General features: G+C 43.2%; 1 protein-coding gene across 1 annotated transcript in view; it reads right to left on the bottom strand.

Moving 5' to 3' along the window:
* The window catches only part of DSCAM (DS cell adhesion molecule), a 957910-nt gene that overhangs the window by 147485 nt on the left and 782501 nt on the right, over positions 1–27924 (bottom strand). The window lies entirely within an intron of this gene.

The raw sequence follows: 27924 nt of genomic DNA, 5'->3' as shown, positions 1-27924 counted from the left end.
AAGTTCAGGGTATTTGATCATTTCTTCTTCTTCTTAGGAGAGTGAACCAATTCTGAAATAATGGGTTTCTGTCCTGCTTATGAGCTGCTATGCAGGGGAGCAAATGTACTCTGAAGGTTGCTGTTAGCCCAGAAGGTAATTTCCTATTTCTTTAAAACAATTCACTGAAAGAACATGTTATTTCTTCCTAAGAAAAATGCAGTGCTGCTTTGAGGACCTGTTTTCTGTTCCTTGTCCTAATAAGGAAAAGCTTAATTGCATTCCATGTGGGACCCCTGCCTGACTGAAATCATCAACCTCTGGCTTGTTCGTGGTTTGCCCATCTTACTCTGCAAAAGATGCTTCTCTTCCTACTCATATTTCTCCTTTGGAAGAGTGTCCCACCAAAATAGGTATTTTAGGTCTGGTGAATAAACTCAGTATTTGGTCAGAAATGTCCTGACCCAGCCCACCTTCTCCTATCCCACCCGAGTATTTGCAGCCCTGTAAAGAAATGGTCAAAAAGGCTTTTTAAAAATGGATCATTATCATGGCTCCTTGCAATGCTAATGTGTGAAGGTATGACCTTTCCACCTGTCAACGTCATGGGTACTGAGAGATGAAAACATGTCAGCAGAGGAGTGCTTTTTGCAAGGATTTCTGAAGCATAACAAATGGATGGGGTAATTTAACGGGGATTGGTACCACACAGAGGCTGTGGGGGCAAAGGAAATCTAGACCAAGTGAGCTTTGTTCAGAGACTGTATGCTGTGTGCTTCTCCCGCAAAATTACCCATTAAGCAAGGTGCCATTTTACCACGGTTTATGTTTCCTTCATAAACCATGGTATCATCTAACAGCATCTCAATGTTCAGGAAATCTGCATTCTTATGGCACAAGGGAGCACCATCTGACCTACTTTCTTAGAGCAGAAAGATGCAGGGATATAGCAGACCCACTGCCACCAGCCAGGGAAAGCCATGCACGCTACAGCGCAACTCACACTCGGGGGACGTGACCTGTTTAGCTCGAAACTGGCAACGGTGGGAGGATTTACACCATGGACATTGGCAAACACTAGAACTCATGGCTCTCTCCCCTCCCTCCACCTCCAACAGATTTTGCTGTTTAACACTGACCAGAAGACTGCGTAGGGGGGTGTGTCACCATATTGATGCTTTTAAGGAGTGTTCCCACAATACAGGGACACTGAGGAGCTTCACCCGAGAGCCATAGCCAATCTTATTCATAACAGTAAACCCTACGGATGTGAACAGCACATCACTGTGTGTTTTGACAGGTGATTCAGCGAAGAATCAATGCATACGTTGCTTTCTCAACTCAGGGATACAGGAGGGTGGTGGACATTTATATTAATAAACTGCTAATATTCAAGGTTAGTTGCAAATGTTACTCTCCTCTTTTAATGGCACAAAACGGATTCTAATACATTTTTATTTCTTTTCTCACTCCCCAGCTCGGCTGAAACTAGTACTGAAAAAGAAACAAAACAAAATACCACGCATCCTGGATAATCTCTAACTAGACAACCTCCCTGTCGTGATCATCTGGTTCAATTCCTTCATTTTACAGAGAAGAAAGAGAAAACCAGAATAGAGAAGTGGGTGTCAAAGCCTTGGAGAGGAGGCAACCAGGATCTCACTTAAATGAGTCCTACTCTAAAACCACCATTACCATCGTCAGTAATGACCCCAGCAGAGAGTGGACAACCTTCCTGGGTGCCTAGGACTCCCATGCTTGAGCAGGCAAGCCCTGCCTCCTGGGGGAGGGGTGGTCCCTCAGTCCTTCACTCTACCCAAACAGAGGTGGCAGAAGACGGTGTTGTCCAAGGATGAGGCAACAAGGCTGCCCCAGAGCCCAAGCTAGAAAACAGACGCAGGGACAAAGGGTTTATGGGTGGTAGGGCCAGGGAGGCAGGCAGATATTCTCAGACATGAACACATATTTTGAACCCACTTATTCAAGTACTTTTTTTTTAAGAGAGAGTGAGTTTTGGGGGGAGGGGCAGAGGGAGAGGGAGAGAGAATCTTAAGCAGACTCAGTGCTGACCGTGAAGCCCAACATGGGGCTCAATCTCACAACCCTGAGATCATGACCTGAGCCTAAATCAAGAGTTCGATGATCAACCAACTAAGCCACCCGGGTGCCTCTTCAAGTACTTTTTTTTTTTACACATCCCCCAACATTTGACTGGGAAAAATTTCAAGCATATGGAAAGTTGAACAGCCATATACCCACTGCCTGGATTCCACAATGAATATTTCATGCACAGATTTGACTCTAAATTTATTTCAGTGTTATCTCATCAGCCAATCACAATTTACTGAATACAGAACTTTCATTATTTCGTTTTAAAATAGACTAGGTGGAAACATGAATCAGTGAACATCTCAAAGATCACTAAGACACTAAGGCACTAAGATGGCAGCTCTCTTCCTGAATTCTGCTGCTCCAGGTGGGGATCCACTGCACATGCCTTACTCTGGACTCTGCAGCTATGACTTGGGGTCTGGTGCCACTCTCATGCATGTCATATCAGAGGGCGAAGTGTGAAGGGGACTAGGAGCAAGGAGCCTGGACCCCAACCTCACACCATCCACGACATGCTAGGAGTGGGCAAGACCACTGGCCTGATTCCTAGGGGGGCTGAATGGGACCAGACACTCTCAACCTGGGCTGCATCTCAGAAGTTGGAATCACCTGGGTGGTTTTTAAAATAGACTAGTGCCCAGGCCCTACCCCAGACCAACTGAGTCAGAGTCTCAGGGGTGGAGCTCAGGAATGGCCTTATTTGAAGCTCTCCAAGTGATCCTAATATACAGCCTGGGCTGCAACAATTCTAAGGGGTGATCTCCTGGGCCATTGATAGCTCTAATGCTCCTCTACTTTCTCTGTCCCTTTCCTTCCCACTCTGCCCCCTTATTACCCTTCCCTCCGTTCTTCCCGAATTTCCTCCCCTTCCTCTTCTCTCTCTCTCTTTCTCTCACAATTCAATAACAACAACAACAACAACAATAGCTAACTTGCTTGAGTGCTGACTCTGTACTGGAAACTTTCTCATATGCCCCACATATATATAACCCATATAACAATCTGATGGGATAGACGTTTTGACTATAGAGCTGACCCAAGACCTATTGATAAGTCCCACTTTAAGTAGATTCTAAGTTTTGCTATAAATACGTGTGAGAGATGTAGAAATATTTTTAGCAGATTCATTGGATTTAAATTTATATTAACAGATGCCCAGGCAGATGATCCAAGAGAACCAGGCACTAAATACCTATCTTGAAGTGGGGAAAAATAAAGAATAGAGTGTAAGTGAATGCTCAGGTTCATTTAATAACTGGCATCCTTTCCCCTTTCCCTTTATTTATATGCAAGGACCCAGGGAACTAGAGGGTTTAAGACTGGCTACACTGGAACACATGCCCTTTGCGCCCCTTTCCTACCCCTAATCCAAAGATCTATTTCATCTTGTAGGATTTTTTCCTTAGAAAGCATCTTTTTATAATTTTTTAAAAATTTAAATTCAATTAACATACATGCACTCAATGTTTATAGCAGCAATGTCCACATCTTGTGAGATTTTTAAAACATCGATTTCACCATAAAAGTACTGCAGCAAAGTTATCTTCTTTAATCCCTAATATGAACAGTTTTCCCTACCTTGCCCTCCCTGGAATTCTTAATTCCATTTACCCATACTAAAAGAGGACCGGGGAAGGGAAGTAATAAGCCTAGAGTCATGCAACTAGGAAGTAAATGGAAAATCTAGAAGGAAGGAGGCCCTAGATCTCCTGAATCCAAGTGCAAAGCCTCTTTGCCCAACCACAGTGGAGGACCAGATGCTGGCCCATCTCAGAACACAGGGCATGGGGCAGCCAGAGCATCCTTGGATGCCCCTGGACCTAGGGCTGGTTCCATTCAGGGGAGACTCCCCATGACGTCTTTGATGCAAAATCACATCCCTCCTGTAAACCTACTGCATATTTGAGACTGCTCGGCAGGACTGGCTACATGATTTCTGGACCCAGAGCAAAAACAAAAACGTGGGCCCTTTGTTCAAAAAGCAGGAAAAATGTGCCATTGAAGTTCTAAAATATAAAGCTTTTTTAATTCTTCTGTGGTCTCTCTCTCTCCCCACATGTCATAATGGTTTATAATTTTAATATCTTTTTCTTTTTTTTAATTTAAATTCAATTAGCCAACGGATAGTCTTATGTCCTCTCGAGCTTGGGGCTGGCCAAGTGCCAGCCTTCCCAAGCATCAGGACAAGGCCTGGGACTTGGCATGCATATGTGTGCCCCTAACCACCTGCCAGGTCCCCCTTCCACCAGAATGACCACCATACCCGGGGCTTGGAAGGGTGACCCCAATGGTATTCTGAGTCACCTTCTAAAAGCTCCTGGTGTTGCCACCTCCAGGCAGGGAGGGCATGGAGATGCTGTGAGGAGCCTGACCTTGATCTTCCAACATAACCTAGGGTCTGCAGGTGAGGACAGCCTCAGGGATTGTTGAGTGGGTGACTGCAGAAAAGAGGAGCCTGGGGCTCCGGGAGTAGGAGAACGGGGAGACAGGTGGCAGTGGGAGGTGGATGATAGCGGGGCTAAGGCCCCAAGTCCCCAGCTCAAGCTCCACTGTTCCATCAGACTTCGCTTACAAACACAAACTTAGAGACAAAATTATTAAGAATTTCAAGATGGCGGCTGAAGAACATTAAACCCTACAAACTTAGAGACAAAATTAAGAATTTCAAGATGGCAGCTGAAGAACGTTAAACCCTACAAACTTAGAGACAAAATTATTAAGAATTTCAAGATGGCAGCTGAAGAACGTTAAACCCTAAGCACAGGGCTCTTGAGAGCTTAGGGGCCATGCCACCGCACTGGTCACATACCCAGGATGCTGGCCCTGGAACCTGATAAATACTTGGTCTCCTAGGCAGCTGCTGCTGTTACCTAGTCACCTGAAGGGGGCACAGGAGCTGGGAGGAGGCAGTCTCTTGGGCAAGACTTGGGCATGACCAACCACAGTCTGGAAGACAGAATGGGAAGCCAGCGGCCTTCTTTTTCTCTATTGCCGTGATGAAGGCCATGCACACAGGGCAAACCCTAATGAGAAAAGTGGTTGGTCTCCTTTCTAATACAGTACAACCCATCAACATTATCTTTCATGATAACTGTGGTTACTGTCCCGGCATCACGTGGGGCCATCAAGGAACCCACAGTCACATTTCCCAGTCACAGCGAACACATGTTCTCCCCAACACACCTAACACCAAATTTACCATCTTAACCACTTTAAAGTGTACAGGTGACATTAAGTACACTCACACTGTTGTGCAACCTTCCCCACCATCCGCCTCCAGAACTTTTTCATCTTCCCAAACTAAAAGTGTGTCCCCATTAAAACCCAACTCCTAGTCCCTCTCTCCCAGCCACCATTCTACTTTCCATTTCCATGCATTTGACTCCGTTAGGGACTTCAGAGAAGAGGAATACTGCAGTATGTGTTCCTCTGGGACAGGCTTATTTCACCTAGCATAAAGTGATCGTGGCTCATCCATGCTGTAGTGTGTGTCAGAACGTCCTTCCTTTTAGAGCCTGGTAACATTCTCTTGTGTGCATACACCACCTTTTGTTTATCCATTCCTCCATCCACGGACCCTTGCATGGCTTTCACCTTTGGGCCACTGTGAATAATGCTACTATGGTCATTATTCTTGAAAATGTCTACAGCGCTTTGCTAGAGAAAATGGTTTCCAATTCTGGGCCCCCTTCTTCCCCAGGGATTCAAAGGCTGAGTGGCTTTTTCTCCGTCTGGGGTCCCTGCCTCTCGGCTTCATCTCTATTTCTTCATCTGTAAGAACAATGAGACCTCCAGCCTCCTGAGGCTGTGATCAGGATTAATGAGATTATGCTAGTGGAACCCACTGAGTGTGTCGGAAGAAAGGCCCCGCAGAAACACAAAGTGCTATTATCACTGCCATAGAATCAAAAATTCCTCCTGTCCAAATACTTATTGTTCATAAAAGTTTTAGCAAGTGAGGCTACCTACTGGGCAGCTCTAATCCCCATAAAGAGACTGATTTCTCCAGCCAGGAATTAATCAGTTCTTAGCACATACTAAAATATCTTCTTGGCTGGGTTATGACGCTTACATAATGAAGTTACTTTGATTATAACCATTAATCAAATCCGTGTTTCCAAGCTACAGTGGGCTGTATTTGAGGTTAAACTTTGACAAGAGTGGCAACAGCTGAAAACATTTAGGATTCATATTATATTCACTCCGAACTTGTTTCAAGTGACATTATTAGAAGAAAGCTGGTTTATTTTGCATGACAAGTGTGAATATTAACCAAAAGATATTAAAAATGGTATTTCCCCCCAATTCACAGAGAGATAGGCAGGACATTTCTCCCTCCTCCACCCCCAATCTGGCCATATACACAGATGCCACATTCTGTCTAACGAGACTTCCTAGCAATTAAGGTAGAAAGAAAGACAATAGTAAATAGAATTTGATTTCCTGCTGACAGTGCTGGTAAAAAATAAATTTTAAAATGTCACCATGAAAAATCGGATGACGTCTAGAATATTCATTAGAAAAAAAAATCAGTGGTGTTGGCCATCCCTCAGGGTGATTCCCAGTGGTCCTCACATCCTGGTTTGCAAACACTTGAATAGCCCCTCCCACATTTTACCAGAGTCCTTGGTCCTTGTGACCAATAACATCTGACAGAAGAGGTGGTAAATCACTCAGATTATAGACTGCAGCTATAATCCTGGGCACTGGAGCATCTGTGTGTGTGTGTGTGTGTATGTGTGTGATCACTTGCTCCAGGGAAGTCTGCCATCGTGTCACCAGGACACACAGGTGGCTGGAGAGGACCATGAGGACTGGAAGTTTCTGGCCAGCAGCCTGTGCAGATCCCAAGCTGGCCAACAACCCATGTGGGAGCTGAGAAACAGATTCTCCCCCAGTCAAGCATCCCCTCTTCTTACATATTCAGATACAGTTCTTGGAAGGCAAGAAGTTTCCATGGAAACAGAACCAGCAGCTTCTGGTGGCTTGGGGATGGATACACAGAACGGCTGGGTCCAAAGCCATGGTCAAACTTTTGAGCAAAATCTTTACATCCAGCTGTTTTTCATGGAGAAGCACAGAGAGAGGAGATAAGCCACTGTCCGCACTGACGCTCGGGGTGGTGGACTCAGCCACATTCTGCTGCTTCAGCTGCAATGCGTCTTGCCCTGTGGCTCCCTGGAATGCAGGGACGTGTCCCCTGGCAGCTGAGATCACACCACCTCCCTCTCTAGGGCACCCCAGGGGCTTCTTCCACCTGAAGATTCTTGCCCAAGACAGGCCAGTGCCCAGGACCTTGATCCTGCCTTCCACCCTGCAATCCCCACCCTATGTTTAATTTCTGATGTGTTGCCTTTTCCTTGAAGTCTTCCGGACCACCTGGTCTTCATCCTGTGTCAATATCCATTCCCACCCAACCCTCTTTCTTTGGCCCCTAATGTATGTTTCCATTTGCTTGCATAAATGCATATGTGTTTTTGTTAATTTGGTTACCTGGATTTGGTTATAATAGTTGGTTTATTTTATTGGGTTATCATTTTTTCCCTGTGTTTCTTTTTCAATTGTTTATGCTGGTATCAAGGACATAAAATGCCCTTTGGAAAACATCTGGTGTAATAAAGATGATAATTATAGCTAACATGTATTAAGTCCTATGTTGAGAATTTTATCTGTTTTTCACTTTTACAGCAGCCCTAGGAGGTAGGTGCTATTTTTACCCCGATTTTAGGTGTGCAGAAATTGAGGCAGAGACAGACTGAATCACTCATTCAGCGTCACACAGATAGTAAGCAGTAGAGCCAGAATCACAACGTAGGCAGCCTAGACTATTCCCACCTGGTCCTGCATTCATGAACAACTGAGTTAATCTTGCCTGTTTTTGAATGGAATTGAATCATACCCTCTGTACAGTTTGGTGTCTCCCTTCTTTTATTCTGTGTTGGTTTACATGATATCTATAACATATATACAGAGTCCGGAGGTGTTTTCACTGCTGTATAATATTTCTTTGCATGATTTCCCATGGTTTATTTATTTCAGAAGTTTCAGATTCCACACGACTGTGAACATTTCTGTATGTGAACCCTGGAAACTTATGCATGTATTTCTTCAGAGAACATATACAGAGAGCTAAGGTATGTGTATTTCTTTAGATTTATGAGACAATACCAAGCATCTCTCAAAAAGAGTTGTACAAGTTTACAGTCTCACCATCAATCTTTGTGATCAATTTGTCGACAACAGTGGTTCTTCAAGAGTGGCTCCTGAACCAGCTGCAGGGGCGGCACCTGGGAACTTGCTAGAAATGCAACCCTGGGGCTGGCAGCCTGAACAACCATCCATGAGATCCTGGTGCAGGCCAGAGCGTGAGAACCATGGCTTTAGAGCTGTCCTGGGTATGGCCCCCCACTCCCAGTCACCTCGAGCCTTACTCTAAGGTCTTATGAGAGTGTCGTGCAGAAAGAGCACAGAGCTTGGAATCAGAAGAGCTGACTGAGTTCTGGCTCTGCCAATTTGTGAACTATAAACTTCAATAAGTGTTTATACTCTGTGCCTCATTCCTCAGTGGGTACCATGGTGATAACTCCTCAGTACAGAGCAGCTGCAAAGATCAAACACACGGGAAGTCCTTTCTAGACTGTAAGGGCTTATAATGTTAGTTATTTTTTCTCTAGCTAATATTTGCATCCATGAATTGTTTTCCCAGCTAGATTTACATTCCACCAAGGCTGAAGAGCTTTTCATATATACGTATATAGGCAAGGACCAGAAGGAAAAAAAAAAAAAAGTCAGCATTAGGGTGATGGGATTATAGAGATTTTAAAGATCTAACCATGTCGTGTGGTTTTCGTAAGATTTGAGCAATAAATAAAACATGATTAAAAGTAAATTTCACATTTGTAGGTTTTAAATGAAATATTAATGGGTTTGGTAAATAATATAATGGCTGTATCCGTCACATCACCTAGAAAATTGACAGCATAGGTTAAAAAAAAAGGAAAAAGAGAGTGTTTTCTAAATGCTAAATTCTGGTCCCTTGATATGAAGAGAATGGGTTGACGGCTTGCTCACTTTCCAAGAAGGTTTTGAATGCTACTCTCAAAGGGATGATTGCCATAGGTCCCGAGAAGGGCCTGTATTTGTGTACGAGTGTGCATGCCTGTGTACTTGGGCGTGCCTGTGAGTGATTGTGTGATGTGCATGTATGTATTCTACATGTGCACACAGGTGTGAGCACACCTGTATGTGTGTGGGGGGGAGGCATACAGGGCAATCCCTGAACCACCAGAGTGTTTGAATAATTCTCTTAAATTCTTTCTCCCCAATTTTTTTTTTAAAGATTTTATTTATTTATTTGCGAGAGAGAATGAGAGACAGAGAGCATGAGAGGGAGGAAGGCCAGAGGGAGAAGCAGACCCCCCGCCGAGCAGGGAGCCCGATGCGGGACTCGATCCTGGGACTCCAGGATCATGACCTGAGCCGAAGGCAGTCGCCTAACCAACTGAGCCACCCAGGCGCCCCTTTCTCCCAAATTTTACATGAAAGCCAAAGTGACAGGCATTTTTCACAATGTATATTAGAAGATAAGTACAGCATTGTATGTTTCTTTTTTAAGAGCTTTCTCTTTCAAAAAGAAAAAAAAAAAGTAAAGCGCTCGGATGGTCTCTTGTCCTATTTTTGGGGGTTTGCTAAAGCCACCTCTGGGCTTATGGAGATACAAAGTAGCATCAGAGATACAGTGACTCTGCAGACAGAAACCCACCTTTTCTGAAGGAACAAGCCACACCGTTAAACACAGCCTGTGGGAGCCCAAACCAGCTGCCTTTCCTTTCCTAACACCAGGCAAGGAAAACTCTGTTCCCGTACTGAACTGTAGGGTTAATGACACTGAAGGGTGGAGGTCACGTCCTAGCTCACGGGTAAATGCCGGGATATGTGCGAGCACCAGCACATGCACACGCACACATGCACTTGCACGCACGCACACCCGTCCAGCTCAGATCAGTGCTTTTCCTTGCTTTGTGCTGTGGACCTGTGAGTCCGATCCAGGCGTAAGATCAGCGAACCCTCACGGGGCATGCCTGGGGGATATTTTCTGTGTAGCTGCAGGCGGCAGCTCTCGGCATCTCCTGTTTATGGCAGCTGATAAATCTTACAAAGGAAGAACCGGAAAGGAGCAAGGGATTCTTGGCAAACAGCACTGTTCATCAGGAGATATTTTATGACCGAGCGCCTCTCACGCGGCTTTGAGATTTCGGAGGCTTGTGAAGTGAAATGTGCAACCGTCCCTCCCAGGGCAGGCGAGCAGGCACTAATTGAGGTATTGACGGCTCTAAATGAAGCAGAAACCTGCTAGGAAGACTCAGCTCAGGCGAAATGAGTGCTGCCAGCGGTGCATGCTGGGACATTAGTGGGTTTCATTCACTGCTCGTTCATGCAAGTAAGTGTGCGCTTAAGCACGGAGCCCTGGTCTCCTGCAGCACAGAACCTTTCGTGCTACAAAGCCCCGAAAAATCAAGGTATTAAAAATGTCCTTTAAAGAAAAAAAAAAACCTATCAAACCTCTCCTTTAGGATTTCCCCAATTTGTTGTCTGTATAGATGTTTACCTTGTGTATTTCCCCTAATTCCTATAGAAAACAGGTATAGGAAATATATTTTTTTAAGATTTTATTTATTTATTTGAGAGAGAGAATGAGACAGAGAGCACGAGAGGGAAGAGGGTCAGAGGGAGAAGCAGGCTCCCCGCCGAGCAGGGAGCCCGATGCAGGACTCGATCCAGGGACTCCGGGATCATGACCTGAGCCGAAGGCAGTCGCTTAACCAACTGAGCCACCCAGGCGCCCTGATTTTTTTTTTTTAAAGATTTTATTTATTTATTTGAGAGAGAGAATGAGAGACAGAGAGCACGAGAGGGAAGAGGGTCAGAGGGAGAAGCGGCCTCCCCGCCGAGCAGGGAGCCCGATGTGGGACTCGATCCCGGGACTCCAGGATCATGACCCGAGCCGAAGGCAGTCGCTTAACCGACTGAGCCACCCAGGCGCCCCAGGTATAGGAAATATTTAAGCCTGTCACAAGATATTCCGGCATATTACAGAACATTTAATAGCTTCCCATGAAGAAAGATTGTGGCAGTATTCTCTCCATCCCTCGAGGAGAGTCTTTTTTTTTTTTTTTAAAGATTTTATTTATTTATTTGAGAGAGACAATGAGAGACAGAGAGCATGAGAGGGAGGAGGGTCAGATGGAGAAGCAGACTCCCTGCCGAGCAGGGAGCCCCATGCGGGACTCGATCCCGGGACTCCAGGATCATGACCTGAGCCGAAGGCAGTCGCTTAACCAGCTGAGCCACCCAGGCGCCCCAGGTATAGGAAATATTTAAGCCTGTCACAAGATATTCAGGCATATTACAGAACATTTAATAGCTTCCCATGAAGAAAGATTGTGGCAGTATTCTCTCCATCCCTCGAGGAGAGTCTTTTTTTTTTTTTTTAAAGATTTTATTTATTTATTTGAGAGAGAGAATGAGAGACAGAGAGCATGAGAGGGAGGAGGGTCAGAGGGAGAAGCAGACCCCCTGCTGAGCAGGGAGCCCGATGCGGGACTCGATCCCGGGACTCCAGGATCATGACCTGAGCCAAAGGCAGTCGCTTAACCAACTGAGCCACCCAAGCGCCCCCTCGAGGAGAGTCTTTATGCAACAAGGCGCTGGGGTTTTACCTCATCTGACCTTTAATATTTAACATGGAAGCATCATGTCTGGCAGAGGCACCTGCTTCTTTCCCAGAGAGCCTCGGATGCCCAAAGAGGAGGGATCGTGAGCGCTGGCTCGACATTCAGCCCGTGCCTTTCTGAAACCCGCTCAGTTCTAAGAACAAGTAATGTCAGTGCATGTATGTAATGAGGGCTTTCAAACATGTGTGTGTTTGTGTGTGCACATGTCAACAGCAAATGAGCTGTAAGGAAAATGCCCTCATCCGAGTGGATGTCTCCCTAATGACAGGGACAGAAGGTAAGGTTTAAACCGCTGGAAGCTGCTCGGGGGAAATGCCCACGAAGACCCGGGGGCAGCTCTATCGGCAGCGGCTGAAGCCGCAGTGTTCAGACTGGAGCCTGCCTCCGAGTCAATGGCGGGCGCTTAGCACAGATGACCCGGCCTCACTGAGTGTCTGATCCTGCAGGTCTAGGGAGGGACCCCAGAGTCCGCATGTCCTACAAGTTCCCAGTGGCCACACGTTGAGACCCACTGGCCCAGAGGAATGGGTAACTAGCTCCAAATATGTCCTACCCACTTCGACATGGCTAATTGGATATGTTCCGTCAAAAAGTATAACACCATTGTTTTTAATTCTACATAATAGTGTAGCAGACATCCTTAACCTCCGCTTTCCCCTAAATATTTACTCAAAAGAAATTTAGGTGAGTATTTTGAGAAGAGGAAAAAAACATGGTGTGCATGAAATCCAAGCCAAAAACTGTGCAGCAAAGCTTAGTAGATCCCATGACATAACAATTTAAGAATTCTTTCTACCAATAAACAAGCAAACCACAAAACAAAACAAGATGAAAAGAAAAATGGCAAATGGGAAGAGATACAGTAACATATACCAGAGAAAGGATCATCATGTGATAAATATCCAGAGAAAAAAACATGTGAAAAAGGAAACAGAGGGTAGGGGGTAACTGGGTAATGGACATTAAGGAGGGCACTGGTATTATTTAAGACTGATGAATCACTGACCTCTGCCTCTGAAACCAGTAATACATTATATGTTAATTAATTGAATTTAAATTAAAAAAATAAAAAAAGAAGAAATGAAAATTTCAGGAAACAACTATCAAGATACTCAACTTCTTTTGCTATGAAATTAAGTGATCATTTTTGCTGACAAATACAGAGCAGGTTAAAGACTGAAAGTGTCTGGCTGATTAGGAGGTGGGAGTGCTAGGAATGAAATCTTGCCATTTGCAATGACGTGGATGGAACTGGAGGGTATTATGCTGAGCGAAATAAGTCAATCAGAGAGAGACATGTATCATATGACCTCACTGATATGAGGAATTCTTAATCTCAGGAAACAAACTGAGGGTTGCTGGAGTGGTGGGGCGTGGGAGGGATGGGGTGGCTGGGTGATAGACATTGGGGAGGGTATGTGCTATGGTGAGTGCTGTGAATTGTGCAAGACTGTTGAATCACAGACCTGTACTTCTGAAACAAATAATACATTATATGTTAAGAAAAAAGAAGAAGAAGATAGCAGGTAGGGAGGAAAGAATGGGGGAAATCGGAGGGGGAGACGAACCATGAGAGACTGTGGACTCTGAGAAACAAACTGAGGGTTCTAGAGGGGAGGGTGGTGGGGGGATGGGTTAGCCCGGTGATGGGTATTAAAGAGGGCACGTTCTGCATGGAGCACTGGGTGTTATACGCAGGCAATGAATCATGGAACACTACTTCAAAAACTAATGATGTAATGTATGGTGATTAACATAACATAATAATAATTAAAAAAAGGAGGTGGCGGTGCTGGTACTTAAATCCTGCAAATGGAAATGCCAGCTTGTGCCGCCTTTTGGGAAGCCAGTTTGGCCATGTGTGACCCAATTCTGCATGAACACATCTTTTGGCCCTGCAATTCCACTTCTCATATTTTACCCTGAAAAATGATTTGATATACGTATACATATAGGGATGCTTCTTGCAACCTTGCTTATAATAAAAACCTTCAGGCACAACATAAGTATTCATGATTGTTTAAGTAAGTGATTACATAGTCATAGAATGGCATGTGATCCAGCCATTAAAACAGCGAAAAGATACCTGTGTTAGTTTGTTTGGATTACTGTTACAGCATACCACAGACTGGGTGACTTAAATCACAGACTGGACTTTCTCACAGCTCTAGAGGCTGGAAGTCCAAGACCAATGTGCCTGCAGGTTTGCTCCCTTCTTGGCTTGCCAATGGCCACCTTCTCGCTGTGTCTTCACATGCCCTTTGTTCCACGTGCCACATCCCTGGGGCCTCCCCCTCTTCTTAAAATGACATCAGCCCTATTGGATTAGGGCCCTACCCTTATGACATCATTTAACCTTAGTGACCTTTTTAAAGGCCTTATCCCAAATGCAGTCACACTAGAGGCTTAGGACTTCAAAACACGAAGTATGGGAGCTTGGGTGGCTCAGTTGATTAAGCATCTGCTTTCGGCTCAGGTCATGATCTCAGGGTCCTGGGATAATAGAGTCCCGCATCGGGCTCCCTGATCAGTGGGGAGTCTGCTTCTCTCCCTCTGTCCCTTCCCCTGCTTGTGCTCTCTTTCTCGTGCTCTTTCTCTCTCTCTCAAATAAATAAATTAAAAATCTTAATAAAAAAACACAAAATACAAATTAGTTTTTTTTCTGGGGGGGCACAATTCAGTCCATAACAGTGCATTATCTATTGAATAAAAAAGCCTATAAGGCATAATTATTTTTTGTTCTTAAACATGTATTTAGGGGAATGGGTGCCTCAATCGGTTAGGCATCTGACTCTTGATTTTGGCTCTGGTCATGATCTCAGGGTTGTGAGACTGAGCGCCATGTGGGGCTCCATGCTCAGAGGGGATTCTGCTTGAGATTCTCTCTCCCTCTTCATCTGCCACCCACCCTGCTTGCATGCTCTCTGTCTCTCTCAAATAAATAAATAAAATCTTTTAAAAATGTATTTAAGAACCTCTCTCTCTTTCTCACTCTCTCCTCTCCCTCTTTGTATACAAACAAATCTATATATCTATATATAGGAATAAAAATTTAAATGCCCTAAAAGACAGTAAATATATTAACAAGAGGAATGATCAGTATATTCACTACATTTATTTATTATTTCATTATTCATTTAGTTCTTTGACTTGTCTGAATCTTTTTCAATAAATATATTTACTTTTATGAGCAGAAAATATATTTTTTTTCTGTTTTTGACATAATATGAGCTTAATGGCTTGAGCTCAAGGTCCCATTAAAATATCCCAGATTCAAATGTGAGCAGCACAACGATCACCTGAAAAAAAAGGTGCGTCAAAATGCCTTTAAGCCCTGGCTGAAGACTCTTCCAGAGGTGGCACTGCTGGGCTGAATCAGGCCACGTTCCATTGTCAAACAAATGGCAGAAAATCTCAAGAGGTCTCCGGTTGGACACACAGACTCTCCCACGGAGCTGGTGCTTTGTGTCTTTTTTTCAAGGAGCTCAAATTGCTGCATGCCCCCGTGTTCCTAAATGGTCAGGCGTTCTCATCCGGCTGGGAAAAAGTGGCAACATTTCCTGTCCATCTTACTTGTGAAGGAACATTTCGAGCATGGTGAGAACATGCAGAATGTTATCCATAGATGACCACTCTCTATAGGAAGGTCCAATTTGGCACCAGATGAAATTCTCTTGGGTCGCACAGCCCAGATACGGGGAGGCAGCTGCAGCCTCCCGTTTGGAAACTTCCCCATCCGTCCCCTTCCTCCCTCCTCTTCTCACCCTCTTATTAAAAACCAAACAGCAACATAAAACAGGCTGATCTGATCCTCTAGGGAGACCTAAGAAATGTTTGCTGGTGATGGGATGCATCCCTCCATCTTCAAGGAAAAAGCCCTCAAAATAGCCCCCAAGATAAGGTCCGAGCTTCTGTGATTTCCTTCTAGAAGCTCTAAGGGCATGGGAGCTGGCAGCTAAATGAGGGGGCACAATTCTGAGAACTTGCAATCAGGATTAATTGTGGAGATAAGGTTCTGTGGGTTTAGAGAGGCTGCCTGTAGCCACTTGGACAAAGAGTGATTTTCCCCTCATCTCTCACATCAGGGGCACTCAGGGCTGGTTGCTATGGCTAATGAAATGCACCTGACAACGGCCTGTGGCAGGAGCTTGTTAAGGAAGCAGTGGGGGCGAGTGAGCAGGTTTTCAGGGTATGCAGCTAAGCCTGGACCTGTCTAGGATGACGTCAGGCTTTGAACAAAATGACAGAAGAAGAAGAAGGGTAAAGGGAAGAAGGGTTTTTTTTGTTTTGTTTTGTTTTTCCCTAGACCCCGTAGGGGGATGTCTCCACGTGCAGGGGCTTCCAACCCTCTCTCCTCCATTGCCTGCTCTCCTGTCCAGGTCAGCCTTGCAGATTTCATCTGCGTGGACTGTTGCAATGCATTATTCGGAAGCAGTGACCCACCTGTCTTCGGCTGCCGTCTCACATCACTGGAAGTCAGCCAGACATCTGCAAACCGATGGCATGGCACCATCTCCACGTGCCAACTCTCCCCCCAAATTCCTCCCTCTCTCTATTCCTGCATCCCGGGCTCAACCTTGGACTGACTTCCGGTCCCTGTGCTCATCAGTGATCTGGTCCTGTTTGGCAAATGTTCACAGCATCTTTCACATCAGATGTGTCCTTGTTGGTCTCCCAATGTTCACCTCAGTCTAAGCCTCAATCCAGAAGCCTGTGCTGGGCTGGGACCAGTGTTCTAATCCCTTTGCCTGCCCTGCTCTATCTTGCCCCACTCTGATCCTGTTCCCTCTGCCCGGTTCAGCTTCCACAAATGTCACTTCTAGCATGACAGTGGCTTCTCACTATACTGTTTCCAGAGCTCAAAGCCTAAGATATTTGGAATCCTGCTGCAGCCTGTGTTTCCATCCACCAGTTAACTCCTCCTTTAACCAAATATTCTGCTTTTGCACTCAAACCCACTTTGTGTGCTCCTCCATCTCCCCAAACCCACATGGGAACATCTTTTCCCTTTTCCAGCACAGCTGGTTGGCCCCACTGTACCTTTTCCACCTTTCCCAAAGTCACCTCCGTCTCTCCAATCAGACTGCCATCCATCCTTCCATGTTAACTCATATTCCATCCCCCCCCAAACCTGCCCGGACCTCACCTCTCCAAGGTGATCTGTCTTCTCTGAACTCCCACAACATCATGTCTCTATCACTATATATTCTACATAGCTATCTGCTGTCTTTCTGTATTTGGCATTATGTTCTTGGGGATATTACTTATTAAAAACTATTTAATTTGAAAAACAGACTCACAGGGATTTGCAAAAATAGTGTTGGGTCCTATGTGCCCTTCACCCAGCTTCTACCAATACTGAGATTTTTCCATAACCGTGGCACAGTATCAAAACCTGGAAACTGGCATTGGAACGTTTCTATTAACTGAAATATAGATCTTATTTGGTTGTCACCATTGTTAAACCCACATCTGTGTGTGTGTGTGTGTGTGTGTGTGTGTGTGTGAGTGCATGTGTAGCTCTATGTAACTTTATCTAATTATAGATCCGGACACCTGCCACCATGGTCACAATACAGAATGGTCCCCTCACCACAAAAGAAGTCCCTGTCGTCACCTTTTTGTATTTGCACCTGGCCGCACCCCAACCTCTTTCCCTGTCCCCTAATAACCACTATATTATTCTTTATCTCTGCAGTTTTGTCCTTTGAGAATGTTATATAAACAGAACCTTTTGAGACCAACTGTTTTCACTAAGCTCATTACCCTTCAGGTTCATCCAGCCTGTTGTGTGTATCCATAGTTCCTTCCTGGTTTTTACTTAGTGGTATTCCAAGTATGGTTGGGCCAGAGATTTTTCAACCATTCACCTGGTGAAGGACATTTGGGTTATTCCCAGAATTTGGCTATTATGAATGTTCACAGGGATTTTTGTGAATATAAGTTTTCATGTCTCTAGAGTAAATGCCCAAGAATGTGATTGCTGGATCATCTGGTAAGTACACATTTAGTTTTATAAGAAACTGCCAAACTATTTTGCAGAGCAGCTGCACCACTTCACACCTCCACCAGTAATGTTTGAGAGATCCAGTTTCTCCACATCTTTGCCAGCATGTGGTATTATAACTTTTTTATTTTTTGCTGCTTTTATAAATGAATGTGCCGACATATCTGCTCATAAATCAGGTGATGGGCTGAACATTCCCAAAGGCAGCACTATGTCCTTCATAGCTTATAGTGCTCACCAAACATCTGTAGATTAACCACGGTTTCCCTGCAACTCCCACCACACCTCCCAGTTCATACTCTGTAATGGAGACATTTTATCTGTGCCTTACTCCTTTCTTGCTCCCCCCCCCCCCGCCGACTGCAAACTCCTTGGGGTCAAAGATTGTGTCTTAATTATGTATACTTCAATTATTGGCACCTAGTAGCTGCTACATAAATATAGATATTTGTCATATGAGAATAAAATACTAGAACTCTTATCCAAAGGAAGGTGTTCAAGACAGAGAAAGCAGGGCATTCAAAGGCACAGAGGTGTCATTATGTGGCTCTCATGAGCCACTGAAGGGGTTTCCCTATAATTGGACTGCAGAGTAAATGTCAGGAAGGGGTAAGACTGAGGCCTAGGGCAGGCCACAAAGCACCTCCTGGGACAGGCCACAGAATTTGGATTTAACATGAAGGAAGTGAAGATCTCCTTAAGAATTCTAAGCAGGAGTCAACACACTGTAGTCAAAGAACATAGACTGTATAATGCATTTTACTTGATTTTTTGGTTTGAAATGGAGTTTCCCCTTAGTCTTTGATATTCTGTTATTAATTTGCATATTCCATTATTTAAGTTCTCTGTGCATTTATTTATTTATATTAAGGGTTTTTTTTTTTAAAGATTTTATTTGTTTGACAGAGAGAGACACAGCGAGAGAGGGAACACAAGCAGAAGGAGTGGGAGAGGGAGAAGCAGGCTTCCCGCTGAGCAAGGAGCCCGATGTGGGGCTCGATCCCAGGACCCTGGGATCATGCCTGAGCTGAAGGCAGATGCTTAACAACTGAGACACCCAGGCGCCCCTATATTAAGGTTTTTTTTTTTTTTAAGAGCAGTTAGGTTCACAGCAAATCTGAGGGGAAAGTATGGAGACTCCCCATAGACCACCTGCCCCTTTGTTTGGTTCCACTTGACCTTTGTTGAGAGGCATGTGCTGAAACCCCTCTGCATTCTGATTCTGACACTTCCTGCTATATTCTAGCTGCTTTTTCATGTTTGGATACAACAGTTAGTTTATAAAGTCTCCCTACCACACTCTGTGAATTAGCGTCTGTCCATTTGGTCAATAAAGGACCATCTTATTTTTCTGGGTAAGTGCCTTATTCCTGGGTTCTATTTTGCTTGAGATAAAGATTGCATTGTTTGCTTTTATGTGTGTGCATTTCCCTGATATGTCTTTGCCACCATTTCTGAGAAGCTGTTTTCTCCCCAAAGGCTTTCTGCTTCTGACATGGCAGATTTTCTGAGGTAAGAAGAAAGACATTGTTCTTTGGATTCTTCCAGGCACTGACATTCTTCCAGTTCTTTACCAAAGGGTGAAAACTGCCTCATTTCTACACCATGGGCATTAACGAATGGCCTTGCACCCTCAGATCATAGAGATTTGATAAAATAGCTCTTTCAATTTTTTTTTTTTCTTACAGCACAATTCCAGCCTCGTAAGATTCTGTTTCTAGCCCGTGGGGCATCGGGTCAACAGATATGGACTCAGTGTCCTTTTGGAGATGCCTATGGCTTTATTCCCTCATCAAACTTACCTACCTCTTTTCTCCTACTCAGCCGGTGTGCAGAAGGATCTCTGGTGGACGTGCTCCATCAGACTTTAATGTATCTGAATCCTAGCAGTTGATGTAGCAGGTCAAAGTAACCTCCTGCCTTCTGATTGTCAGTGAAGTCAGCAGAGTGTTCAGTATACCAGATGTCCATCTGTAAGCCAGCAGCTTTCCTACAGACCAGCTATGGCTTCCTCCCTGGGAGTTATGGTGGGAATGTGGGTGATCACATTTTCTAGTAATAGCATGAACACTCACCCAATTTGTCATATTTTTATACTGAATGCAGTTATCTGTACTTTTATTATTTATTAGGATATATGTCATTCCCATAAAGAGAAATAGAGACTAACAAATGAACATCCATATGCTTTCATGGATAAACATCACCATCACGTGGCCCCAGGTCACTGTTCATCTCTATTCTCCTGACGCTCAGTTTTTAATGGGACATCAGGTCCATTCGGTCTGGGGGCTATACAGTGAGAGGCAACCACAAAATTTTTTACTGTTGCAATATTCTCATGTGCTAAGTGTTTTAAATAAATTTTATTTTTTAGAGCAGTTTTAGGTTTACAATATAATTGAGATCAAGGTACAGAGATTTCCCATATACCTCTTGCCCCACAGTTGCATAGTCTCCCCCATTATCAATACTACTCACTAGAATGGTACATTTTTTAGCAAGGGTGAACCTACATTGACACATCATAATCACCCAAAGTCCTTAGTTTACCTAAGGGTTTACTTTTGGTGTTGTATATTCAGTGAGTTTGGATAAATGCATAATGACATCCATCCATCATTATAACATCATACAGAACATTTTCACTGCTCTAAAAATTCTCAGTGTTCTGCCTGTTCATCTCTCCCCTTGCCAGCCCTGGCAACCACTGAACTTTTTACTGTCTCCACAGTTTTGCCTTTTTCAGAATGTCATAGAGTTGGAATCATATAGTGTGACGTTTTCTCATATTGGCTTCTTTCACTTTAAGATTCTTCCATGTCTCTTCAGAGCTTGATAGCTCATTTCTTTGTAGCACTGAATCATATTCTGTTACCTGGTTGCTTCAGTGTATTTATCTGTTCACCTACTGAAAGACATCTTGGTTCCTTCCAAGTTTTGGCAATTATGAATAAAGCTGCTCTACACATCCAAGCGCAGGTTTTGTGTGGACATAAATTTTCAGCTCCCTTGGGTAATACAAAGGAGGGATATTGCTGGATGGCATGGTGAAGGGTATGTTTAGTTTTGTATGAACATCTCATACAATGTATGAGAGTTTCTGTTGCTCCACATCTTTGCCAGCATTTGGTATTGTCAGTTTTCTGGATTTTGTCCATTCTACTGGGTGTGTAGTGGTATCTCATTGTTGTTTTGACTTACATTTCCCTGATGACACACAATGTAGAGCATATTTTCATAGGTTTTATTACCATCTGTATATCTTCTTTGGTGAGGTATCTGTTAAGATATTTGGCCCATTTTCAAACTGGGTGGTTTGTTTTCTCATTGTTGGGTTTTAAGAATTCTTTAAGGGTGCCTGGGTGGCTCAGTTGGTTCAGCATCCAACTCTGGGTTTCATCTCAGGTCATGATCTCACAGTGGTGGGATCGAGCCCCACGTCAGGCTCTGCACTTAGCACAGAATCTGCTTCAGATCTCTCCCTTTCCCTTTTCTCTCTCTCTCAAATAAAAAAAAAATCTTTTAAAAAAAGAATTCTCTGTATATTTTGGATAACAGTTCTTTATCAAATGTGACTTTTGCAAATACTTTCTCCCAGTATGTGGCTTGTCTTTTAATTTTATTTATATTGTTTACAGAAAATAAGAAGTTTTTAACTTTAATGAAGCCCAGCTTATCAATTAATCACTTTCATGTATCATGCCTTTGGTCTTGTATCTAAAAAGTCATCACCATACCCAAGGTCATGTAGATCTTCTCCTATGTCATCTTCTAGGAATTTTATAGTTTTGCATTTTATATTTAGGTCTATGATCCATTTTGAGTTAATTTTTGTAAGGGTATAAGATTTGTGTCTACATGAAAAAGTGCTCAATATCACTCAGCATTGGGGAAATCCAAATCAAAACCACAATGAGATATCACCTCACACCAGTCAGAATGGCTAAAATTAACAAGTCAGGAAATGACAGATGTTGGCAAGGATGTGGAGAAAGGGGAACACTCCTACACTGTTGGTGGGAATGCAAGCTGGTGCAGCCACTCTGGAAAACAGTATGGAGGTTCCTCAAAAAGTTGAAAATAGAGCCGCCATGCGACCCAGCAATTGCACTACTGGGTATTTACCCCAAAGATACAAATGCAGTGATCCGAAGAGGTATGTGCACCCCAATGTTTATAGCAGCAATGTCCACAATAGCCAAACTATGGGAAGAGCCTAGATGTCCATCAACAGATGAATGGATAAAGAAGGTGTGGTATATATATACAATGGAATATTATGCAGCCATCAAAAGGAATGAGATCTTGCCATTTGCAACAATGTGGATGGAACTGGAGGGTGTTATGCTGAGCGAAATAAGTCAAACAGAGAAAGACATGTATCATATGATCTAACTGATATGAGGAATTCTTAATTTCAGGAAACAAACTGAGGGTTGCTGGAGTTGGGGTTGGGGTGGGAGGGATGGGATGGCTGGGTGATAGACACTGGGGAGGGTATGTGCTATGGTGAGTGCTGTGAATTGTGTAAGACTGTTGAATCACAGACCTGTACCTCTGAAACAGATAATACATTATATGTTTAAAAAAGAAGATAGTAGGAAGGGAAAAATGAAGGGGGTGGGAAATCGGAGGGGGAGACGAACCATGAGAGACTACGGACTCTGAGAAACAAACTGGGGGTTCTAGAGGGGAGGAGGGTGGGGGTATGGGTTAGCCTGGTGATGGGTATTAAAGAGGGCACATATTGCATGGAGCGCTGGGTGTTATGCGCAAACAATGAATCATGGAACACTACATCAAAAAAAATTAAAAGATTTGTGTCTAGATTCATTTTTTATACATGTTTACATGTAAATATACATAACATGTAAACATACATAACATGTATAACAGTTGTTCCAGCACCATTTGTCAAAGAGGCTATCTTTTATCTATCTATTTATTTATTTATTTAAAGATTTTATTTATTTATTTGAGAGAGAGTGAGAGAGAGAAAGAGCACAAGAGGGGGGAGCGGGAGAGGGAGAAGCAGACTCCCTGCTGAGCAGGTAGCCCGATGTGGGACTCGATCCTGGGATTCCAGGATCATGACCTGAGCCGAAGGCAGTCGCTTAACCAACTGAGCCACCCAGGTGCCCGAGGCTATCTTGCTCCCTTGTATTGCCTTTGCTAATTTGTCAAAGATCAGTTGACTATATTTATGTGGGTCTATTTCTGGGTTCTCTATTCTGTTCCAGCACTCTATTTATCTATTCTCTTGCCATTACCACACTATCTTGATGACTGTAACTTTATAGTAAGTCTCGAAGCCAGGTAGTATCAGTCCTGCAACTTTCTTCTTCTCTTACAATACTGTGTTGGCTATTCTGGCTCTTTTGCCTCTCCATATAAACTTTGGAATCAGTTTGTCAATATTCATAAAATAACTTGTTGAGATTTGTATGGGATTGCACTGAATCTACAAATCAAATTGAGAAGAACTGACACTGCATCTTCCTATCCATGAACATAAAGTATCTCTCCATTTATTTATTTGATTTTGTTTATCAGTTTTATGATTTTCTTCATTATACATCTTGTATATATTTTGTGATATTTATACTTAAGTATTTCATTTTTTGCATACTTTGACAAAGTATTTCATTTTTGCATCATTTAGTGGCATTGTGTTTTTAATTCTAAATTCTGGTTGTTCATTGTTTGTATATGGGAAAGTAATGACTGTTGTATAACAACCTGGTATTTTGAAACCCTGCTTTAAACACTTATTAGTTTCAGGGATCTTTTTGTCCATTCTTTGAGATTTTCTACAGAGATGAACATGACACCTGCAAACAAGGACAACTTTGTTTTCCTTCCCAATCTATATTCCTTTTTATTTCCTTTTCTTATGTTACTGCATTATCAAGAACTTCCAGAACAATGTTGAAAATGAGCAGTGAGAAAGACCATCCTTGCCTTGTACCTGAGCTTAGGGGGAAAGCTTCATGTTTATCACCATTAAGTATGTTAGCTGAAAGTTTGTTTTATAAATAGTCTTTGTCAAGTTGAAAAGTTCCCCTCTAGGGGCACCTGGGTGGCTCAGTCGGTTAAGGGTCTGCCTTCCGCTCAGGTCATGATCCCAGAGTCCCAGGATTGAGCCATGCATTGGGCTCCCTGCTCAGTGGGGAGTTGGCTTCTCCCTCTCCCTCTGTTCCTCCCCCCACTCATGCTCTCTCTCTCTCAGTCTCTCTCTCTCAAATAAATAAATAAATAAAATCTTAAAAAAAGGAAAAAGTTCCCCTCTATTCCTAGTCTATTGGTTTACTCAGAGTTTTACCATTACTTGATGTTGAATTTTATCAAAATTTTTTCTACATCTATTGATATGATATGTGATTTTTCTTTTTTAGCCTGTTGATGTGATAGATTACATTAATTAATTTTCAAATGTTGAACCAGGGATAAATTTCAAATTTCACTTGGTCATGGGGTATAATTATTTTCTTTTAAACTTTTAAAGATTCAATTTGCTAATATTCTGTTGATGACTTTTGCCTTTATTTCATGAGACATACTGGTCTCAATTTTCTTTTCCTGGAATATCTTTGTCTGATTTTGGTATTAGGGTAATGCTGGTCTCAGAGAATGAGGTAAGAAGTATTCCCTCTGACTCTATTCTCTGAAAGAGACTGTAGAGAACTGGTATAATTTATTCTTTAAATGTTTGACGTAATTCACCAGCGAATCCCTCCAGACCTGGTACTTTCTGTTTTGGAAGGTTATTATTGATTCAATGTTTTCAATAGATACAGGCCTATTCAGATTATCTATTTCTTCTTGAGTGAGTTTTGGCAGGTTGTGTCTTTCAAGGAATTAGTCCATTCCATCTGGCTTGTCCAGATAGAGCTAAACTAGGGTGGGTAGGAGCAGAGAGAACTGACCCTACTCTATGGCATATGCTCAAATCTCATGACCAGTCAGCCATGGCCAGACATATGATGAAAATGTATTGCACCCTGATGATGAGTACAATGATGAAGTGTCCACACTTACCCATCTAGAACCCTGTGGAAGGTGTTACTAACTCTCATGTTTCCAGAATGTCCTTTCTTAAATTGTACCCAGGTCTTACACTATCCTCTCAGAAAAGAGTTTAAGCTTCCTTTCTTCTATCTCCCACACTCAAAAGTAAACTGTGCACAAATAAATTTATTCAGTGTAATTTATTTTAATTTGTGTTTCTAACAATTAAAGGGCAACTACTATTTATAGTTCTTTAGCTTTGTCTACTGGTAGAGGGAGTATATAGGGTCAAACATAAAGGGCCCCAAGAATCAAAGAGATAAAGCACTTGTATAGCAGCCTATGCTGGCCTAGAGCAGAAATATTTACTTACAGTAGGAATTCTTAGTCAGGGTTCCATGGGTCCTCAGGGGATCATAAATGGAATTCCAGTTTGTATGTACATGTGTGATTTTCTATGACAAGAAGCCAGAGCTATCCTCTGATGCTTAAAGGAGTCCATGAACCCCAAATTTCCAAATTTTTGCTTTAAAGTCACAGATTAGCCCAGAGCAGCAAGATTTGGCTATGACCTAACTATAACCCTATAAGGGAATCTAGAGAAAGAAGACGTCAGCATGAAGGGAGTCGACAGCTATGGAAACAAAAAAAAAAAAGAGGAAATGGAAGCCGGGGAGGAGCTTTCCATGTTCCTTCCAGAACACAGGTAATCTTGACCCCAAAATGTCAAGCATTAGGGTTGGATTGGCAAAGCATCTACAGTGGAAGGCAATGCAGAGAAGTCGTGTTGACATTAAATACTGTTTCTGTTTCTAGTGCCCTCTGTTCTCACGCCAAGCCCTCTCTGGAAGTCCTCTGGCTTCTCATGTGGCTCCATCTACTGAAAGGGGGACAGCTACCCTTCTCATGAAGTACTTAGTCTCGGGTATTTGGCTGATTTAAGGACGAACCCACTATCGATGCCCAAACGCAGTCCTGAGCTGAGGAACAAGGGCCACGGCAATCTCACCTGGGCATCGAAAGATGAGGAGGTGAGGAGACGCTATCTATAGTGCTTGGCATCACTGTGGAGTGAGCACTTTGTCTAGAAGCTTCAGTGACTGTGCCACAGCCGGGGGGCGCTATATAGCGATGGTCATCTATTACTGTGCATAGACCTGACATTCACAGGGATCTTGTAATACATGACAATGGATTTCTAGAGATCAAAAACAGGGATGCCACCGTAAATGCACTGTAAGCCCTTCTGTCACTCTCTCCCAACAGTATCCTAAAGGCGAATCAATCCTGCTCATTTTTCCAATGAACCTAATGAAGTTAAATTGCTCAGACAGTCATCACGGTGCCAGAAGGGAAGAGACAGTGAACTAGGAGATAAAGCTTGAAAATGTCCCACTCGTTCCAGCATTCTGTGTGGGGTTTTTAGGACGCCGTCCTTACTGGGAAATGTTTTCAAGATAGCTACTATTGCTTTCCTTCATGAACCATGAGAATGCGTATCACTCACAGCAACAGGATGACACATCCCTCTGCACATCCTAAGCTGCTTCTCTCATTTCCCACCATTCTCACACAAGGGCATACACCTCCTTTGTGAGGCCTCACTTGGATACCGTGACACCGAGGTATATACATGCTTGGCAAGAAAACTATTCTTTTGGAGGGTCAATATTTTCCATTTTAATTTTCATCCCTGCAGTGAGTTGAATTGTGAGCCCCAAAATATATGTCTACATCCTCAACCTTGGATCCCCAGAATGTGGCCTTATTTAGAATAAGGGTCTTTGCAGCCAAAAATAAGGTAAGGCTCTCCAGATGAGAGCATCTGGGATTAGGGTAGGTCATAAACCCAATGAGGGGTGTCTTTATAAAAGACAGAAGAGGAAAAGGACACAGAGATGCAGGAGAGAAAGCCACATGTGGTCAGAGACAGATACTGGGGTGTCACATCTATGGGCCAAGGACCACAAAGAATTGCCAGCAGATGCCAGAAGTCAGGAGAGAGGTAAGAATGAATTCTCCTTCAGAAGCTCCAGACGAAACCAACTCTGGTGACATCTTGAGTTCAGACTTCTGGACCCCTGAACTGTGAGAGAATGAATACATTTCTGTTGTTTTAACCCACCCATGTGTGGGAATTTATTCTGGTAGCCCTAGAGGATGAATGCAATCCCCCAAATAATTTAAATAACACATGAAATTTCATGTCATGAAAACTTTACCATTTCATGTTTTTTTAATTTCATATTGTCTATATTGCTTTATTTTGTGAATCAAGGTCTCTGAGATATATTTTTCTCATGCTAGGATCATGAGCATAAACAGATGTGGCTAAAGAGTGCCCCCTGAGCCAACAACGAAGTAAAGAGACCTATTGCTTCTTCACGGTCTCTGCTTCCCCATGTACCTCCCTGGTTTAGAGTCAGGCACTGCTGTTAGGAGGGTAATGAAGGTGCATGAACAAGGCAGCTTTAGAAACAGCTTTTAAGTTGCCACCAAAATACATGTTAAGATGTTTGTTTCCACCATATATTTCTTTCTTTCTTTCTCTCTCTCTCTCTTTCTTTCTTTCTTTCTTTCTTTCTTTCTTTCTTTCTTTCTTTCTTCCTTCCTTCCTTCCTTCCTTCCTTTCTCTTTCTTTCCTTTCCCCCTCTTTTTCTTTTCTTCCTTCCTTCCTTCCTTCCTTCCTTCCTTCCTTCCTTCCTTTCTTTCTTTCCTCTCTTTCTTTTTCTTTCTTTCTTTCTTTCTTTCTTTCTTTCTTTCTTTCTTTCTTTCTTTCTTTCTTTCTTTTCTTTCTTTCATCTCAGTACTCAGTGTAGACATGAGTAATATATGATGTCTGTATAAAAATCCCGTTTAACATATTGAGTTTTTACTTGGGTTCTATGTAGGAGGCATTTTAGATGGGCACTATGGATTATTTCTAGAAGCTATGAGACACCAGTAGTTTGTTGACTTGGAGATGGAGGGGAGGAGAAGGTAGGACAGAACTGGTTAAAGAAGACACAGAAGTATGGGTTCCTTCTCTTGAACATAAGCTGAGATAAAGCAGGCTCCTGGATGAGGGGGATAAGGAGGCCA

The sequence above is a fragment of the Mirounga angustirostris genome, unplaced genomic scaffold, assembly GCF_029215605.1.
Source record: "Mirounga angustirostris isolate CCGP_5_RB_7025 unplaced genomic scaffold, mMirAng1.0.hap1 SCAF_1, whole genome shotgun sequence".
NCBI lineage: Eukaryota > Metazoa > Chordata > Mammalia > Carnivora > Phocidae > Mirounga > Mirounga angustirostris.
This window is presented reverse-complemented; position numbering and strand designations above follow the sequence as displayed.